The sequence below is a fragment of the Camelus dromedarius genome, chromosome 8, assembly GCF_036321535.1.
Source record: "Camelus dromedarius isolate mCamDro1 chromosome 8, mCamDro1.pat, whole genome shotgun sequence".
Classification (NCBI taxonomy): Eukaryota; Metazoa; Chordata; class Mammalia; order Artiodactyla; family Camelidae; genus Camelus; species Camelus dromedarius.
In genome coordinates this window covers 59578376-59598065 of record NC_087443.1, presented here as the reverse complement: position 1 = coordinate 59598065, position 19690 = coordinate 59578376, and the positions used below count along the sequence as shown (strand labels likewise).

At 45.6% G+C, this 19690-nt stretch overlaps 1 protein-coding gene across 5 annotated transcripts in view; it reads right to left on the bottom strand.

Moving 5' to 3' along the window:
• The window catches only part of GBF1 (golgi brefeldin A resistant guanine nucleotide exchange factor 1), a 108370-nt gene extending 99880 nt beyond the window's left edge, over positions 1-8490 (bottom strand). For all 5 annotated transcript variants that reach the window (XM_031461651.2, XM_010974487.3, XM_010974488.3 and 2 more), the window contains exon 1: positions 8233-8490. The gene's annotated coding sequence lies outside the window, so the exon portion shown is untranslated. The remainder of the gene's footprint in view (positions 1-8232) is intronic.
• Positions 8491-19690: the final 11200 nt, after the last annotated feature.

The window sequence follows — 19690 nt, the reverse complement described above, 5'->3', positions numbered from 1 at the left end:
ATATATTGCTGTACCATCAATATAAGTAAAAATTAATAATGATGAAAGTGATATGATACAACTTCTGCCCTTGAAGCACTTACAGAATTTAGCAGGCTCTAAAATAAAACTGAGTCAGATATAGAGGGGAAAAACTGCACGTAGCTCTATTTTGCATATTTTGCAAAAGAAAGTGAGAAGTATGAAAACCATTATGATAAAGGAAAAAGAAATGGTACAAATTTTGTCTAGGCCCATAACACCTCTCTCAATCCACAAGGGAACCCAACAAAAGACAGCATTTATTTTAATGATAATTTAAAGAAACAACTAGGTTAGTCTCAGAAGACTCTCCTTTCCAAACAAATGCTCTAGGCACACAACAATGTTCTCTTCAATGAACTGAGAAGATTCAATGATGAGGACATACAACAATGAAGAGGAGGAGAACCAAGAAACAGAAGAAAAAAAAAAAAACAAATTTGAAAATAACTTAAAGTATCAGAAGAGAAAAGATAAAATCTCTAGTATCTCTCTTAAGTTATTTAAGTAAGATGAATATGCTCTAGATCTCTGGAAAAATTTTTAAGAAACTCCTAACAGAGGCTGCCTCCAGAGAAAGGAACTGGGGAACAGATGTGAGAGGAAGACTTACTTTTTTTCTCTGTATATTCTTTTGTACCTTTTGAATTTTGAATTTTGTGTCACATACATATATCTCTTTTTACATTTTAATTAACTGATTTTTTAAGTGAATAGGCTCTTTAAAAAAGGTAGTTATATTATTCCATGTGTAAATGAGTTAAGAGCAACAAAGTTAATTAACTAACAAACATTTACTTCAGTCAGATATCACTTAGCACATGCCAAGCAGAATGTTAGGCCCAGTCATACAGAATTGTCCCTACCCATCCAGAAAGAATTTATAACCTTGTAGATTAGATAAAACATATACATCTACACCCAAACCCATATATATCTCCAACACATGAGTGATACACAGTGTCACAGCAGTGAAGCAAAGAAAATTATTTCTGGCAGAGAGCCCTGTAAAAGCAAATGAAAGACAGACAGAATTCAGTCAAACACAAGGAGAGAAAGGCAAGAGTAAAGGTTTAAAGGTGGGAAAATTCAGTATGTATTTAGGGGATCATGATTATTCCAGACTTGTTGGAACATTATTCCTAGGTAAATAATAGCAGCTAATGCTAGAAAAGCAAATGGGGAACATAACATGAAGGGCTTTCAGTATATAGTTACTATTCAGTATATGTACTGAATACCTATCATTGTAAAAAATATTTTAGGGGGCCTGGAAGGGAACACTATAAACTAAGAACATTTAATTTCTCTTTCAAATAACTAAGAGAATGAGACAAAATACCCATACTAAAAACAACATAGCAATAAATAAACAGCAACAACACTATATACTACAAATTGCAAACAAAACTGACAATAAGACTTAACTGAGATCGACTATGAGCTACATGCTGCTTGGGAGGATTCTTCCTGGAGGAAATAAATTTTGAAGCGGGATGCCAACTGAAGTAATCAACTTAACATTCGATCAAAATTTATTAGACATCAAAAGTTAACAACTTTCTAAGATAACAAAGATCTAAGCAAAAAAATCCTTGTTTTAAGTGCCTTTTCTCAGTGAAAAAGAAACATCTAGAGAATGAAGAGGAATTATTTTCAAGGACTATGCAGAGTTGCCTAATCTTCCTCTAAACCTCTGAGCATGTCTCCTCACCCAGGGAATCTCCCAAGGGAATTTGCCCTTCAGATTCAAATGGGAAGCTCTGATGAACCATTTGCTGTCTAGTAGCCAAGGGCCTAGAACGCCTTGTCACAAGGTCACAAAGACCTGGAGAGATCTCATGAGTACGGTAGAAAAGAACTTAAGATTTACCTTGTATCAGAAATAATATGAAAAGGAATGACCAAATGCACACCAACATCCCCAGCCAGATAAGCCACTGGATCAGAGACTCTAAGCAATGTATATCCTTTGAAAGCACTGTCTGTTTAAAGCTGGGTCTACAAGATTCCCTGGGTACTTTGCAGCATCCCAGTTACTCATCCCAAGAGGATCCAAGAGAAGGAGTCATTATATCAACTGGCAACTCCCTGTAGATCTAAACAAAAGCAGGAGAAACAGAGACAATCAACTGGATCCTTACTTCATGAAATACCAAATATTCTATTTAAAATGAATTAAGAAAGACTTATATGTGAAAAAGAAAAATTTGAAAATTTTTAGGATATATGAGGATACTTTTATTATCTCAGCATAGGGGAAATGCACCTGAATAGGAAACAAAAAGCATAACCCACACATAAAAAATTGGTAAATTAAATCATTTTAAAATTAAAGGCAACTGTTCAAAAGACATCATAAAAAAGAGGGAAAAGATAAGTCACAAACTGGGAGAAAAATATATGTAACACATATAATAAAGAAGCAAGATCCATAATATAATTGCTACAAAACTAAAAGAATGGACATATAAACCCTCCTCAAAATTGGCAATAGACATGAACAGGCATTTCACAGAATAAAGAAATACAAATGGTAAATAAATATATGAAAAATTATCTTAATTAATAATCAAGAAAATTACAAATAAGATTACAATAAGATACCATTTTTACACCCTCAAAATAGCAAGAAATTTTAATTTGACAATACCAAGAGTTGGTAAAAATGCAGACCAAGTGGCTGGCAAGTCTGTAAATGGATACAACTTATTTGGATACTAATTTGGCATTACCTAGCAAAGCTGAAGAACTTCATATCCTGTATCTCAGCAATTCCACTGCTAAGACTATACCCCCAGGGAAATTCACAAAAAGTTTACAACAGTGGCTGAGGGGAAGGGAGATGTGACTAGCAGGGAAGAGCATACATGTTTTGGTAATGTTCTGTTTTTTAAGCTGTGTTTGGGACACTGACGTCCTACATATGCTGTATATACTCTGTATGTATAAAACAGACCATCAAAAGGTCCTTCTTTTTTAAAGTCTGGGTCTTTGCTGTCTGCCTTTGCGCATGCTGTTGCCTTTCTGTTTTGAATATTTTTCCCACTCTTGTCCACCTGGTATATTCTTATTCATTCCATCCAAAAGTCAATGACAGTCAGAATACCACAGTGGTATTCTTGACTGTTATTACCTATACGATCTTAGTCAACTGTCTTAGCCTCTCTGAGCCCGTTTAAAGTTCTCCATTGCAAAATGGAGCTATAGTACCTCCTCATCTATTTGTTGTAACGCCTAAATAAGAAGCCTGTCAAACACCAAGCATGCCAGAGAAAGGCTGGCTGTTGTTATAATGCCTGCTCTGAGAAGTCTTCCCTAGCTAACCCATTCCCCCAGAGAGTATTAGTACTCCTTTTTTTGTCACCCAGTAACACTGTACATACCTCTATTAAACACATCTGATACTGATTTATAATTAGTTATTTAGCCTGTCTCTTCCATGAAACTATGAGCATCTCAGGAAGAGACAATGATTTATTCACCTTTTTATCCCCAATGCCTAACACATAGTAAGAAAAATGATAATGCTAAATGAATAAATAAATGAACAAACTAATATCAAGACTGACTCTTGAATACTGTGCAGCTCACATTCACCTCTTGTGAGAACAATGACTTCATAGAAGGACTCTAAGCCAGGCAGGCAAACCTTCTTTCTGCATCCCATGTTTGTTTCTCTACCAAAAGTTACAAACCTTCTATATAGGCTACCCTGTGGACAAAAAGAACCCACATTTACCCACCAGCCAAATCATAATGCTTCTGTTTTCACATCTGTCTTCTTGAAGTCTCCTCATATGCTATTTGTTCACTTTTCTTCTGTGAAATATACAATTCTTTATGTCATTGTAATTCTTCATATATTGTATGTATCTTATTTTCTTTGAATCTAAATAGATTATTAGTAACCATTAAGTTTTTTTCTTAATTGCTTAAAAATTGTTCTTTTCCAGTTAGAAGTTAGATTCTCCAAAGGTAAAGACAAGTTTTTTTTCTTTTTCATGGTGCTTTGGTATCTAATACAGAGCTGTGCAAACCAAGAAAACTCTGATGGGCTTTCTGAGGGGCTAGAAAATACCAGCTAGCTGAACAACCATCAACTGGCCTATCTTCACTCAACCCCTTGAACACTGCAGAGCACTAAAGATGCAGAATTTATAAGAGTTCTAGAGCTGGCCAAGGAACACGCCACAGTTCTGTGCTTTGTTGATAGTGACCAAAAATTACTGAACTAGTGAACAACTTACTGGACTCAGCAGGTCACAAAAAAAAAAAACAAAACCTGGAGATGCCAAGCTCTATCAAGAGAGGAGGCAGCACCTTCTCAGCTCCTGCCAATTACCATAAGGAAACATGAACCCAGCATTGCCAAACCTTCCGATTTTTCAAGAGAGGGCAGAAATATGGAGTTTTAAATGTGCAATCTCCAAAGTTGTAATTATTGGGAACTAATTAAAGACATTTTAACCTGTTCATGTAAAATTTTTTAAAAGTAGAGAAAACTACAAAAATAAAATTGAGAAATTTACTTGAAGGGTGGAGTTAAGAGAAAAATCAAACCAGGAAAAAATCTGGTGCCCTGACAGGACACGACAGAAAAATCCTCCCAAACTTGATAATCAGGTGACCAGTATAATTCAGCGCTGCCATTCGACCTCCTCCCTCTATGGAGATTCTGAGGTTAACCCAAGAACTGCAAGGCGAGCTACTGGAATATGTCCAGAATTGTCCAAAGATGTCCTTTCTGCCAGCTTGGAGATGAAAAATGAAGCAAGGTTTCTCTCACTCATCTTTTAACCATTACTCAGGACACCCAACATGATAACTAAGGATGAAAATTGGCAGAGTGAGAAAAAGATTAAAAAGTTAGTTTGTATGATTATAGAAAACTACAATGATTAAGTCTTAAAAGGCCTGCCCATCTTATATATCAGGGACCATCATCCACTGTCATCAGGCACAAACATTTTTTTGTTTTTTGTTCTTGTTGTTTTTTGGCATGGGGGAGAATTAGGTTTATTTATTTATGTATTTTTAGAGGAGGTACTGGGAATTGAACCTAGGGCCTGTAGCATGCTAAGCATGCACTCTACCACTTGAGCTATACCCTCCCCACCTCAGACATTTTTTTGTCAACTGCAAAGGGTTTTAATAATTTAACTAGCTGCCAACAGTTTAAAACATAATAATCTGCATCTCCAGTTTCTCCTAAAAAATGGAAGAATGGTCATACTATGCCCACATTCCAGTACACTATAGTCACTACTACATCCTAATACATTCCCTCCTGGCTCATCACTCATTTACATCACCTGCTTGATACTCAGTCATTTGAGCTTGTAATCCTTGGTTTATGTGATGGCAACAAATCATTACTTCCATGATCCCATCCACTATAATTGGGGCTCCAAATCACTACAGTGCCCCATTACATTTTCATTTAATTAAACAACTGTTGTACAACATACTGAGATACAGAAAAAGAGGAACAATAAAAGTTAAATAGCTGCCAATTACATTTATACAGCTCTTCCAGTCAGAGGTAAAATGAACCTCCCCTTCTCCCTTCAACTCAACTCCACAATTACTCCAACAGCAGAATCATTCTAGTTAGTCACACTGAATCACAGGGACAGACTGGTCAACTAACAGAAGTGGTGTACAAAGACTAGGATGATCCTTTCAGTGAGTACTGTATAAATATAATGGGTCTCCTCAAAAGAAGGAGCTGTGGGGGGAGGGTATAACTCAAGTGGTAGAGTGCTTGCTTAGCATGCATGAGGTCCTGGGTTCAATCCCCAGTACTTCCGCTAAAAATAAATAAATCTAGTTACCTCCCAGCACCAAAATAAAATAATTAAGTAATACAATAATAAATAAAACATAAAGAAAAAAAAAGCAGGAGCTGTGTCTTTTTCCTCTCAAGCTGCCCACACTAGCCAGTCTAAGACCCTATCAATGAAGTTATTATCTATGTATAGTTTTTCCTCTTAATGGAGGCACTGGGGATTGAACCCAGGACCTTCTGCATGCCAACATGTGCTTTACCACTGAGCTATACCCTCCACCCACTGAAGTTGTTATCTAAAAGTGGCAGTCATCCTGTCTTCTGGTGCACAGGGAAGTGAAGAAGTGGCCTAATTCTGAGAACTTCCAGTTCAACTGCGATTGGTGCCCAGCTACTCATGAGATGTGTCTACAACCTGAGTTCCCACTGTGCCAATGAACATCACAGTCAAGATTAGAACATACTGTCTACAGCCACCTTTAAAAAGAAGCTCAAATACAAATCTTGAAGGAAGAACAAATTTTCCAATTTGGAGTTGGGGCTGGGAATAAAGAATTATTCCTATCTAGAAAATGACTTTTTAAGTAAGAAAAGGGAAAATCGTTTATACCTAAGTTACCTCCAGGCCCAACTGAAAAGATGTTGGATTGGTAGATAGTGTGGATGTTGTCTGGGTAGATAGTGTTAACTACCCAAATATTAGATTATCTATTATGCAAAGCATATCAACTCAACAGGGCTCAACAGGGAGTATAAACACAGATGAGTAAGGTAGACCTATTAAACCTGGATAGTTCCTGGGCTGACTATGTCACTTCATTAGGTATTCTCAAATACTTTTTTGGACCTTCTGCCACTTAGATCAGCAAGTTAAAATGCAAATAGTTTCCTGTACCATTTACACCTGACTTACTTTAAATCAATAAGGACAAACAATAAATGCTGTGCCTATCAACACACAAATACACACACACAATTTCAGGAGGGCAGTTTAGTCACTCTAGATCCTAGATAGTTTTCCCTTCTAACAAAATGAGGTTTTGAGTCTGTTACTACCTCACCATGCAAAAGTCCTATTTGCCAGGGCCAGAAGCAGGCCACAAGTCAGGATCACATACTAAAACTAATCCTAGGTACAGGTAACATTTATTAAGTGTCCACTACATGCTGAAAGGCATTAGGTTGACATTGCTTTATCTCTACTACATGCTTTAACTAGGCCAGGGCACATATATGCTACTGCTTTTAAGAAGTGCATAAACTGAGCAGAACAATCCCCAAACAGACCTCTCCATCTGTATCCTCCACAGAGCCCAAAGGAGTGCCTTGTGTACCTGACTTAAAGAAATACAAATTTCTATGTCATGCATCAAAAAACACTATCTACATGATTCCTCATTTCTAAAGGCATTCTTTACCTATGGGGTACTTTCATAGCTTTACAATACAGCAGTTTATCAAAGGTCATCATGGTGCTATAAACTACACTTTTTGGAGTTAAGTCCCATCATTCACTCTGCTTCCCTGACCACTTTTAAATTGACTGAACACCTCTCATGACTCTTTTTACCCACCAAAAATAAGAGGCCAACAATACCAACTTGACAGGTATTCAAATCCCTCTCTGCTCTCCACCAAATATGTCATAATACAGTGGCTTCCTTGAGACAGAACTTCATGTCCTTAGACCAGGAGAAGATCTGGAGGGAAAATGCCAATCAAAAACATAACACCAGAAGAGAATATCTGTAAAAGATTGTGTAAAGGAAGAAACAGGCTCAGAAGATAAGTCCAGTATTTACATACAGATCCAGACTGACAGTTGAGCTGCCCTATAAAAGGAAAGTATTCTCTTAGCCCAGGTCCCCAGGAGGCTGGCCTCAATCCTCCCACATCTCTTCTCACTACCTGGTCTAGGTTGCACTAGTTCATCATTCATTATTAATGAAGCAGTTCAGCTGCATTAATGAGGCAGTCACATATAAGTGGACGCTGTAGAGAATCTGAGGAGATGCTCATATCTAAGGCCTAAAAAATCAACCCTGAAAAGTAGATATAACGCATAACGCTCTTTAGATTCGCTTTCAGCCTTTGAGGACTGGGCTCTGTAGGATGCAGAAAGCTCCGGAAGAGCGCAGGTGACGGCCAGGTTAAGCCTGGGAATACAGGAAGGATTCGGGTACCCGCAAGGAATCAAATGCCAGAGCTGAAGTCGCCCCTCCGGCTGCAGGGGCCTGACCTTTGCCCCCTGCACCTCTCCCAGTTCCCTCCCACAACAATCTCTCCCACCTATCATTCCTGCCTCTGCGTTCTTAACCCATCCGGGCTCATTCAGCTTAAGGGCACTCCTCTCCCTTACTCCCTTTCGCGATGTCAGGGCGGCCTTCACGCCACTGGAACTCTTAAGAGACTTCACCGACCTGTCAGAGGATCCAAAATGGCGGGGCCTAGTCCCAGGACCGGCAGCTGCTGCTCATGTCCAGCCCGGGCCCCGAAGGCGTCTCCGAGCAGTTCTCCCGGCTCTGGTGGCAGATGGGAGCAGGGAAGGAGCCCGTTTCCTGGGAGTCGAGGCCGAAGTCAAGGACCGCACAGTCTGCCGGGAAGAGTCGGCCAGAACGGGCGGTGGACCCGGCTACCTTCCCTGTCAGCTCACTGACGTGGTAACTAGCCTCAGTCTAGCCCGCTGCCTGGTAACTGCGCGAGCCCTGCCGCGCGCAGCCAATCATAGCTTGGCACCGTGAAAAGTGGCATTGCAATTATCCAATCGAAGAAGAGAAAGTGGCTTCGAGAGGCGGGTACTACCTAAAGAGGAGCGATTACAAGGGAAAGAAAGGGTAGGCAGAAGGCAACCAACCGATACGAGGACTCCCTGAGCGACAGCTAAGAAAGCCAATAAAAAAGGAGAAATTGTGCTGGGCCGATGGAGAGGAGGAATTAGCTAGAGTTCGGTTGCAGTGCGCCGCTTGGCAGTGGCTGCTGGGTATTATGGGGAAGAAAGCTATGATTTGCGGGAAAGGGGGCGGGGTCCGTTTTGAGAGTCTGAGTGGACGACCTTACCCCACCCCCCACCATCACCTCATTCTCTCCGCCATACCCTATCAAAGTCACCTGGGCCAATACAATGACCCTTGAGGGATCGTTTCCTTTCAAGACAGCTCTGGGGAAGCAATCTATTCCAACCACCCTTCCCCCACCCTCCCGTCTACCTGCCCTGTTTGGCTTCTCATAGATGTGTTTGTCCCCCTTTGCAACTTTGTTCCTCTGTCTTGTGCCCCATTCCTACCACCCTGACATAGACACAATGAGAGGTGGCAGAAGCCTTAGATATCTAATTCAGGTCTTTTCATTTTACAGGGCAGGAAACTGAGTACCAGAGTGAAAAGATAGCCCCCACATTTGTATAGCTAGTTAATGGCAGAGCAGAGAGACAAACCCAGGTGTCCTCACACCCAGTCCAGCTCTCTTTTTCACTGCCCCTCGTTACCTCTTATGCTTTACTCTATCAGACTGTAACTCTAAGCTCTGACCCTCATCCTAAACCTTGGACACTCTACCTACCTAGAAAAAAAAGCTATTCACACAGGTTAGTCCACATTACCAGTGACAGGAAACTGAAGCCTTTCCTGTTTGTTTTAGAAATGCTGAGTGTGGGAGGGGGGATAAATTAGGAGGTTGGGATTAACAGATACACAATACTGTATAAAAAATAGATAAACAACAAGGACATCCTGTATAGCACAGGGAACTATACTCAATTTATTGTAATAAGCTATAATGGAAAAGAATCTTTTAAAAAATGTATGTATGTTTGTATATGTATAACTAAATCACTTTGCTGTACACCTGAAACATTATAAAACAACTACACGTCAACTAATAAAAAAGAAGAAAAGAAATGAGAGGCCTGAGGTCTAGATGCCCACCCGAGTCATCACTCTCCTGCCCCCAGCTGCCTCTCTCCTGGCAAAATGATAGAGGTTGCTAGGATATTTAGAATTACCTAGAAGTGAGAGTGTGTAGGAAGAGGGCAGAAGGATGAGTTTTCTCCTTGCAGATTGAATGGTAAATTCCCAGCCTGTCTGCTGGAATAAAACTCAGGTGTTCCTGCAGACTTGGAGAGACTACTGGGAGGCAGTGAAAAAAGATACCAACTTTCTCCAGATTTCCTCCCATTTATGGATGACCCAAGTCCAGGGAAGCTCTATCCCCAACCCCATAGGAATGTGGTCTAACAACCAGACATCCAAAGACCATCCTTGTGCTAGGATCCTCTAATTTGAAGAACTTATCAGACCTGACATGAGACCTGAAGAACTTCTTAACAGCTTCTTGCACCTGCATGTTAGGCTCCTGATCTCTGGGTCCAGCTGAGCATCTTGCCTTTTTCACCCAAAGAGTCAGGGGAAGAGGATACAACCACCATAACACTTCTTTTCACACTACCTCTGAGCCACTTTCTACATTCATTTGAAAAAGGGGTTTGGTCTCCTGGGCCTAACTCAGATTGAGAGGTCCTGGATAACCAATTGGAAAATCCTCCAAGTATGCCAAAACTCTGTACTACCCCATCTCCCCTCCTACATACCTCCAGAAATTAATCAACCTAAAAACACAAATGGGACTGTGTTTTAGAGATGAGGAGAAAGATGACAATACTTCAGCCCCTTCTAACTTCCATCGTCTTACCAGGCAGAAGATTTCCCTCCTAGATTTCAGTATTGAGTTTCTACATTATGCCTAGGAATAGAAAGATGAGGAAGACATGGTCCTTGCTCTCCTAAATCTTAGCATCATAGAGGACAACACATAAGCTGATCTCTTCAATATAATGTATGGGGTAATCGAGGGTATGCACAGGAAGGTTGTGGAAGCAAGAGGCTAGACATTTTACTAACCTGGGAATTCAGGAAAGGCTTCCCAGAGAAAATGAGGCCTGAGTGGAGCTTAGAGGAATGAGTAGGAGTTGGCAAAATGAAGACTGGTTAGAAATATGTTACTGTCAGAAGAAAGGTCAGAAGTATGCAGAAAACCACTAGGAGATTGGAGATTAAAACAGGGTCAGGGCCTGAAAATCTTGTATGCCAGGCAAGGGAGCTTGGCCTTTATCCTGAGGGCAAATAGGAGCCATTGAAGGGTTTTAAGCAGAGACATGACTGTCAGATTCACCTTAGGAGTATATTATATGAGGGCTTAGGGCCTTCAGGGGGACCCTAGCAACCCAGCCTGATTCCACATGTTCCTTGGGACATCTGTTCCATTCCTTACAACTCCCTAACTGGCAAGCACCAAGGCCAGACCTTGCCCACAAAACTGAACCTGGTATCACCAAGGAGAAGGTAGCTCTGTTAAGGCTAGGAGAACATAGCCCCGGCAAGCCAAGAGTGCAGACTGAGAGGGGAATTTCCCAGGTCTCTGAGGAGTGCCCAGCCCAATCCCTGAGATCCAGCTAGAATCTCCTCTAATTGGGGGTGGGGGTGGGGGTAAGGTAGTTAAGTTATTTGTCCAAGGTCACTCCGTGATGGTGTAGTTGGTGGCAGGGTTAGAATGTTGTTTTGGTTTGTCTCATTACAAACTCTGCTTTTCCACAAAGGGACCTTTCTTGAAGGAGAGGGGAAAAAGCCGGGGGTGGGGCTGGTGGGGAGTGGGAATGGGAGGTAGCCAAGAAGAGGAAGAAAGATGCGAGGAAAAAGAGGAGCAGAAATAGAAACTTTCAAAGTGGCAGAGGAGGGAGAAGAGAGAAAAACAGCAGGAGCAGCGGTAGCGGAGAAAAGAGAGGAAAGAAAGGCGAGACGTGGGAGGAGTGGTGCAGAGACAAAGGGCAGAAAGACAGACAGCGACAAGTGGAGAAGACCGCCGAAACTTGAGCGGCAACGAAGACTGAGCGCTGAAACGGCGGCTTCTCCCGGCCCGTGTGCCCTCCCACCTGGAAACCCAGCAGCCCTATCCCCCAGCACCTCTCCACTTCGTTCGGGGTGGAGACCTGGCTCCACCTCGCCACCGGCGGGAACCTCGCTCCGCGGAGATACCGCGTGCACTCTACGCTCACCCGCTGGGTTCTGCTGAAGGAATCTTACAGAAGCGCGGTTTCAGCCACGTGGGGGAGGGGCGTAGCCAGTTTCTGAGGAGAGTCTCTGATTGGCCAGAGGGCGGGGTTCTTGGCGGCGCGACGGTCGGACCCCTCCCCCGAAGGCGGGTCCAGAAAATTCACAGCTGGAAAGGGTGGAGCCCCGGTAGCGCAGCTGGAAGGGGGCGGGGCCCGACGAGCGAGGCTCTCCGTGGCGGGCTGGGGGCGCCCTGGGCTGCCATAAAGTGAATGGGCGCCGGCGGGGGGTGGCAGTACGCGGCGAGGCTCACTATCTCCCAGGGAGTCCGGGAGCGCCGGAGCGGAGCGGCGGCCCGGGCGCAGGGGGGCGGCCCCCACCCCGGCCGGGTGCCCGGCCTCTGGCCCCTGCTTGCCCTCCAGACTGCGGCCGCCGCCGCCGCTGCCGGGAGTCTGCCTGCTGCGGGACTCACTGTGAGTGCTTGACCATGCGGGGAACAGGGGCTCACGGGGCCGAGGAGCCATTGTCGGACTTCAGGATCCCTAATATGGGACCTGGGGCAGCTCAGCTGGAGAACGGTGCCTGGGAAACGGATCGAGACTGGAAGGGCGGACTGCTAACACGCGTTCAGGACTTAGGAAAAGGAAAAGTTAGTGTCAGGTCTCGGGGGACAGAGAAGGGGGAGACTCAAGGGATACGGAGAGAGGCCGGAGACATGAGGTCAGGACAGGGGCTCTGCGAAGCAGGGAGAAGAGTCGGGAAACGATTACCAGAAAGCACCCTGGAATCCTGGGGCACCAGGCCGGCAGCCAGGGAGCGAAAGGGGTTGCCGAGGTCCTGGCGGGCAGGGGGAGCTTGCGGCGGTCGCCCAGGAAGGGGGCAGCTGGTGGTGCTTGACGCCCCTCGACGGGGTCTCATACTCCGGAGACTAGAAGCAGGGGTGCGTTGGTCGCACACGCTTCTCTTCCCAGCTGCTTCGCAGTTGGAATAGGAGCCTTGTTGTAAGAGCCTGGCCGCGACCAGGTCAGATGGCCGCTGTGTGGGCTGCAGGGCCGAGTGACCAGGCGGCGGATCTGGCGTATCCGTCTGGGGTGTCAGGGCCCGGATAGGTCCCGATCTGGGGCAGCCACGGAATCGGACGGAATGTCCGCAGCGCGCGGGGCTCAGCGCGGACAGAATGTCCGGGGCAGCGAGGCTGGTCTCTCCGGAGCAGGCGCTGTGTCGGGCAGCGGTGGACAGAATGTCCTGGCCGAGTGGCATGTCCATTTACCCAGCAGCGCCTGCCCAGCTGCTGCATGTACGGTGGGGTTCGCTGTGGTGGGTTGCTTAGAATCCTAGCTCACAGTTTGCAAACTTGTCTCTGCTCCTAGGGGTTGCGGGCTGGGAGCAAGGAGTGAAAGTAAAGGCTGAAGCCTGACTTTGGGTTGGAGTGGCGCTGGGAGACATTCCCTTTCCAACCCAGGCTAGATCCGAGCATCATCCCAGACTCCCAGAATCCAAATTTGAGGCGAGAAAGCCAATGATGGGACTGCTAGTGGGAATGAAGACCAGGAAAGGAAGGCATGAACCACAAAGCACAAAGGGCAACGGGAGGGCAAGGATGAGCCCAGCACAAGTCCGTGATAGCCTCAGTTCCCTTACAAACTCAAAGTCAACCCCTAATTCCAATACAGCTGACCAGACACCCCCGGAGTCTTTGCCTGCTTGTCAACCAACTAAGAGCTTTCCTGCTGGGGGTAGGAGCTCAGGCCCTAAGAGAGAACTGCAGCCCTTTAGCAAAGCACACCCTGTAGTCTTCCCTTTTTGCTTCATCAGTCTCACCAATCTCAACACCACCCTGGTGGCTGAGAAGAGGTGGGAAGGAGACACATGGAATGCAGAGGCTGGGATCCAACATGGGACCTATATTGCCCTTCAACGCTGGTTGGGAAGGGTGTCTCAGCCCTACCCAAATGCCCTGTTTTCTTTTGCTGCAGCTTGGGGAGGGCTCTGATTCCTCTGGATTCCTACAATGACCACACATTCTGACTCCAGCTCTCTAACCAGAGCCGATTTAAGCTTAAGGGAACAGACAGAGTAGAAAGAACTCTCCCAGTCAGTGTAAGTAAATAGAACAACCCATTCGGGGACTGAGTTTCATGGGGACAAGGGTAAGGTAATATGTCTAGCAATGAGAAATCTGAACAAGTAGGTCTCAACCTTTCTCATCCTCCACCCATGAGTGGCATATAGTACATCTTCCCCACACTCACACCTCCACTCCTTAATTTTAGTTTACTTATCACTGGCTAAGTCATTGTTTTTCAATCTTTTTGTCCCTTGCTCCTTTCTGATCAATATTAAGTCATATCCCAGTTACCCTCACCACATTCTGATACCCGCTTTTAAGGGCTTGTGCTCCCCTTGTCTTTGAAAATCACTAATATTATGGGTGAAATGAAAGGTTCTGAGTCAGGAAAGGAATAAAGAAGGCATTACAGATGGTTCCATGAAGACCTTAGCCCAAAGTTCTGCTTTTGCCAAAAAGGCCAAAATGCAATGGCATTCCGGTAAAGATGACTGGAAACAAAAGACAGAACCTTCTCCTGTCCTCCCATAAAGCCCTGTAGCTGAGTGCTTGCCTGGTCACTGGCTCTTAGGGAGAATGTCATGGACCTAGCTGAGGGTCAGAGAATGGTCAGCAGAATGGGGAGCAAGGGGCTGTTGGAGGGAGCAAACTTGAAGTTTAGGCTTCTGGAAGGTGAGATAGGATGGAAATCCACAAAGTAATGAAAGGCCTAGATAAGCAGAAGACTTGTTTGCTCCCCAAATCCTGAAACCGGAGATGAGGGGGCCTCCTAGAACTGGAATGATTCAAGCACAGGATGAATAGGAGAATGTTCCTTGGCACACAGTGGGCAGCAAACTTCCAGAGCTCATTTCCAGAGGGGTGGTAGAGGCAGGAAGTAGAAATGGAATCCTTAAGGGCTTGGGAGGATCAATGCCTGTCAGAGCCACAAATGGCTGCTGGGGTGGAGGGGGCGAGGAATGGAAAGAGCTCAGTCCCTGGTCTTGGGAGAACTGGATTAGAATCCCTTCAATTTGTGTAATCATGGATAAATTCGTCTTCTTAGAGGTGAAATGGGGATGATCATTCCTGCCACTCAAGGTGTGTAAGAGTTAAATGAACTCATGTATATGAAAACCCTTTGCAAATGGAGAAGCACCACAGAAATAAAAAGGATTATTGCTATTATTATGCCCAAACTGTAGGTCCCCTGTAATCATAGAATCTTTGTTTGGAAGGGTGAGGTCTCAAGACTTATATCAGCCTCCTAGCGTCCCTGATCCAGCCACAGGAAGATTCTCAATGACAGATAGGACACCCGATCCTAGGCTTCAGATGCCAATCACGATCCCTACTCCTCTCTGAAAATTCTAGGGAGCTCCCCAAATGCTTAGCTCCTCTACCAGGCCAAATATCCTGATCTGATCCCTGCCTGCCTCCTGCTCAAGGAAGTGAATCTGGGCCCAGAACTGAGGTCCAGGAAGGGAGAGCAGGGAGGGCGAGTTGGAGCTGAGTTAGGAGTGGGCACAAGAGAAGGACAGAGCCAGCCAAATCTTTTCTTCTCTATTTACTCTAAATGATGCTTCCTAGAGTGTGCGGGAAGGAGATGGCAGCTAACCCAAAGGATCCATTAGGTCCTGAGCTTTGGGATTATCTAGAGTCTAGTCCATGGTCACAGACAGGGACCCATGATGATAGTGATGGAGAAAGAAAGGAAAAGACAGTGGGATGAGAAAGAGCCGCTTTCAGAACTCTCTCCGCTCCTTTCCCTCACCTGGGGACTTCCTTACTTTACACCACTCAGTTAATAGCTTCCCCTTTGCTGTCTCTCCCCTATCCAATCCATTCTGCTCACCATTGCCAAATAAAGACCCCAAAGATACTGCTTTTATGTCACTCCCTCACCTACAAGCCTCCAGTGACTCCCACTGCTTGGAGCAATGTTTCTCAGTAGAAGCTGGGGTGGGAGAAGGCAGCAGAGGAGTGGGAGTGGCATGACGCTGCAGGCTAAACACAGCCCATCTTCCTGGTGTGGTGATGTCACTTAAAGATGTCTCTTGGAGATTTGGAGAGAAAACATTATTTTTATATTAAAACAAACAGAACTTATGTATGGAATAGAAGGCCAAATTTTCCATTTTTAACATAAGGCTGAAGATCTCAAAGAAATTTCACACTGGCAGCAGTAGTTTCAGGTTGTGCCCCTGTTTTCTGTAATATATTCTCTCTTACTAGTCTTAAGGGTTTTTTGATGGAAAAGCTGGAGATGCTCTAGCCTACACTTTATCAAACCTGAACCCGTACCCCTTGCCCCTCACTGCAGTCCCTCTCAGCCTGACCATTTTTCTCTGATGATTTCCATTGCCCACACTGACACCCTGGCCAAGCTAGGTTCCCTGCTGCCCTGTGAACCCGCCAGCTCATTCCCAATACTGCTCCATTATTTAGAAACCTCTGCCTCCTTCTCTGCCTCCCCAGTTCTCAGATCAGCTGGGTACTATATTCTCTGAACCCCAAAACTTGATACCACCTTACATGGGCTTCTGTCTCTCTCATCTCCCACAATCTGGGAATCAGGCCCATGCAGACCATCATTCCATCCAGTGCTCTGTTTGCCTCCCCAGACTGTAGGCTCCTAGAAGTTAGAGTCTGTGCCTTACCATTCTTGGGCATCTGTCTTAGCACCTAACACTTGTTGAGGGAAAGAAGGAAAGAAGGGTGTGTAGGCCTATTTCTCTGATTCCTGATATACCCCTTGGTAAATTAAGTGCATCAAATCATTGCTGCCTCCACCTGAGTCTTAGGGTTTCCTCTTGGGCTGTGAGCATTGTCTACAGCTGCCTTCATTTGCTTTTATTTGCTCATTGCAGCTTAGCAGACCAGATAATGTGGATGCTCAGTGTCCTTAATGAACGTGAGGCCATGTGCACTTAAGGGCCTCACTTGAGTATCAATTTTATAGGATGGTTCCGTCCCAGTTTAGAGCCGTGATTTATACTTGTTCACCAACTTGGTGCTTGCTGAGCTGAGGCACATCATCACAACTCCCCTCTTGTCTTCCTTTCCATTCAGTCCCTACAAGAGAAAGGTTTTCCCCCATTTCAGTTTCAGGGTGTGCCTCCTGCCTTGGGCGGAGCAACTACTCGGGTAGTTGCAACTACTCTGGCTGTGGCCCTGGTCTAACCCTTTGGCTTCAGAACAAAAGTGGATGCATATGGCAATTGCCTCCTTCCTTTGAGCTGTGTCCCTTGGAAACCATGGCCTCCCCACTATGGCCTCTCTGGTCTGTGACAGTCTCTCCTCTCCACCTTAATACATCTTGGATATTTGGTTCTTGCTGCAGTCCATGACAGCTTCTTATAATTCCATGCTGTACTTCAAAGACCAAGGTCACCTGCAGGCCTTCCATTATCCCTAGGCTGGTATTGCCACCCTGACGCCAGCCAGTGGAGCCTGGGCCACACACCCCTGCAGGATGTGTCAGAGATGCTGGAGTGGGGCAGGAGGGCCCCCAGAGCTAGACTCAGCACCACTGTTATCTCTGGACTCTCTTTGGCTCTGCCTCGTATATCCTACCAGCATCAACTGACCCTGCGACTTCCAGACCTACTGCCTGTCCCTGTCCCCTGAGTGAGGTGAAGTCCCTGGTCACAGTCCCAACTCCCCAGCTTCCTGACCTCCAGCAGTTTGGGGGAGCTTAATTCTCAGCCAGCCTGTCTCCAACTCAGATAACAGCTTGGTGCCGCCAGCCTCTGCCTGATGAGCCCACCCGACACGGGTCTGCTAGAGGCCTCTGCTCTCACCCTCTCTCTATTGCCTGCCTGGCATTAGTGTTCTTGCCTTTTTAACTTCACAGGCAGGGCCCTTCTCAGCCTCATCTCCTCTGTCTGCTGTTACTGACACAGTTAAGAGCCTAAAGCCTTCATTCTTTCTTCTACCAGTCCCTGGTCCCCAGTGTGGCTTCCAGCTTGGGTTACCCTGCCCATTTGGATGTTACCTTATTGACTGGGCCTTCCTTTATGTTTAGGATAGAATGCTCCTGACACACACTTGCAACCCTCTCTAAAATGCAGCATACTCACCTGTAGTCACCAGAGAAATTTTTCACTAGGAGACACAGGGTCTAGGGAGGTGAACCACTCAAGCAAGGGCAGAGAGGAGGATGAGATCTTATTTACCACTCTATCCTCAGTGCCTTATTCAATGCCTAGCTCATAGAAGGTGCCAAATAAACATCAGTTTAATGAATGAAGACAAAAAAACCCAAAAAACAAAAAAACTTATATAGAGTTTTATCCCTACCAGTTTTTCCTTGCTATGCTTTATTATAATCTTGTAACAATACTGAAGGTAGGTAGGGAAGGGATTATAATCTCCCATTTAGAGATGAAAAAATATACCCAGAGAGGGAAAGTAATTTGTCAAGGACACACAGCTAGTAAGTTGGGGAGCCAGGACATGACCTCAGATCTTTTGACCCCCAAACCTAGTTTCTTTGGGCTATACTGTATTACTTTCCTAAGAGAGGCCTAATCAGTTTCTGCTCCCTATCCCAATCTCTTCCAGCATTCTCAAACCTTCACCCCATTCAGCTGAACAGGCTCTCCCCAGCAGCCTGAGTACAGACCATTCCCCTGGCTCCTTTGGCTTCCTCCTCCCCCACAGAATCCTTAGTTCCTGGGACTCAGAGCTGAGGTTCAGAGGGGCCAGGAAGGGGAGGGGGAGGGTAATGGCTAGCTCCAAAACAGCCAAGGCAGCTGTCCCTGTCACAGAGAGAGGAGACTGTGACGGTGTGTGTCTGCCTGCCTGAATGTGGGAGCACATGTGTGGGAGAGTGTGTGTTTGTATGCCCCTAGCTCCAAGTCCAAGTTCTTATTTTGTCTGAGTGGGGGCCCGTGTGTATCTGCATGTGTGTCTGTCTGTCTCTGGAAACACACAGCCTGAATTCTGCTTTCTCCGCCTCGTCTTTTATTCTGGCCCTTATCTCTCCTCACCCTGCCTCCCTCTGCTGAAATAAAGAGTGAAACCAAGACACAGGTATGGAATGCTGGGGGAACGGGAGTGTGGAAAATGGAAAGTCTGGAGCCAAAGCAGACTGGAAGGAGGAATAGCAATGGTGGGATTCAGCTTTCCCTACAGGCAAACCCAACTGTCCCTCTTTTCCCAGCTCTGTGTTGCTCCCTGGGGGCCTCGGGAGAAGTCAAGGGCATGGTGTGCATTTTGAGGGCGTGTTGGGTGTGAAGAGAAGATTTCAGAGCCCCCACCCCCCTTTTCCCAGCTCTCAATTCTAAACTTTCCTGGCAACTTGGGAGGAGCCCCTAGTCAAGGCTGCTCCAGCTCCCTCCCAAGGTCCTCTCCCTTCATCAGCGCATCACTTGGCCAGGCCCAAGCCTCTGGCTCCTGACCTCAGACCTGGAGGAGGGGCAAGCTGAGCAACCCCACCTTCTGCCAGACTTCCCTCCTTCCTTCCTGTGGTTCCTTCAGCCCTGCCTCTCCAACTCTAGGAAGAGGTCCAAGGTCTGGTCCCCTCTGCCTGCAGAAAAACAGGGACTGTTTCTCAACCTCCTGCCTTGACCTCTGTCCCACCTCAATCTCACTTGAGAGGTGGAGGAGGGGGGCAGCTGTCATCTCTGAGCTGGTTGAAAGGGGCATTACCATGTGCAAATACAGGCCGCTGCCCATCTGCGCCTCCCTGAGAAAGGCTCCTAATAAATTCAGAGCAGCCAAGTGACATACATCTCAATCTAGGCTAATCCGCCACATTAATGCCACTTTGGACAGCCTGCATTA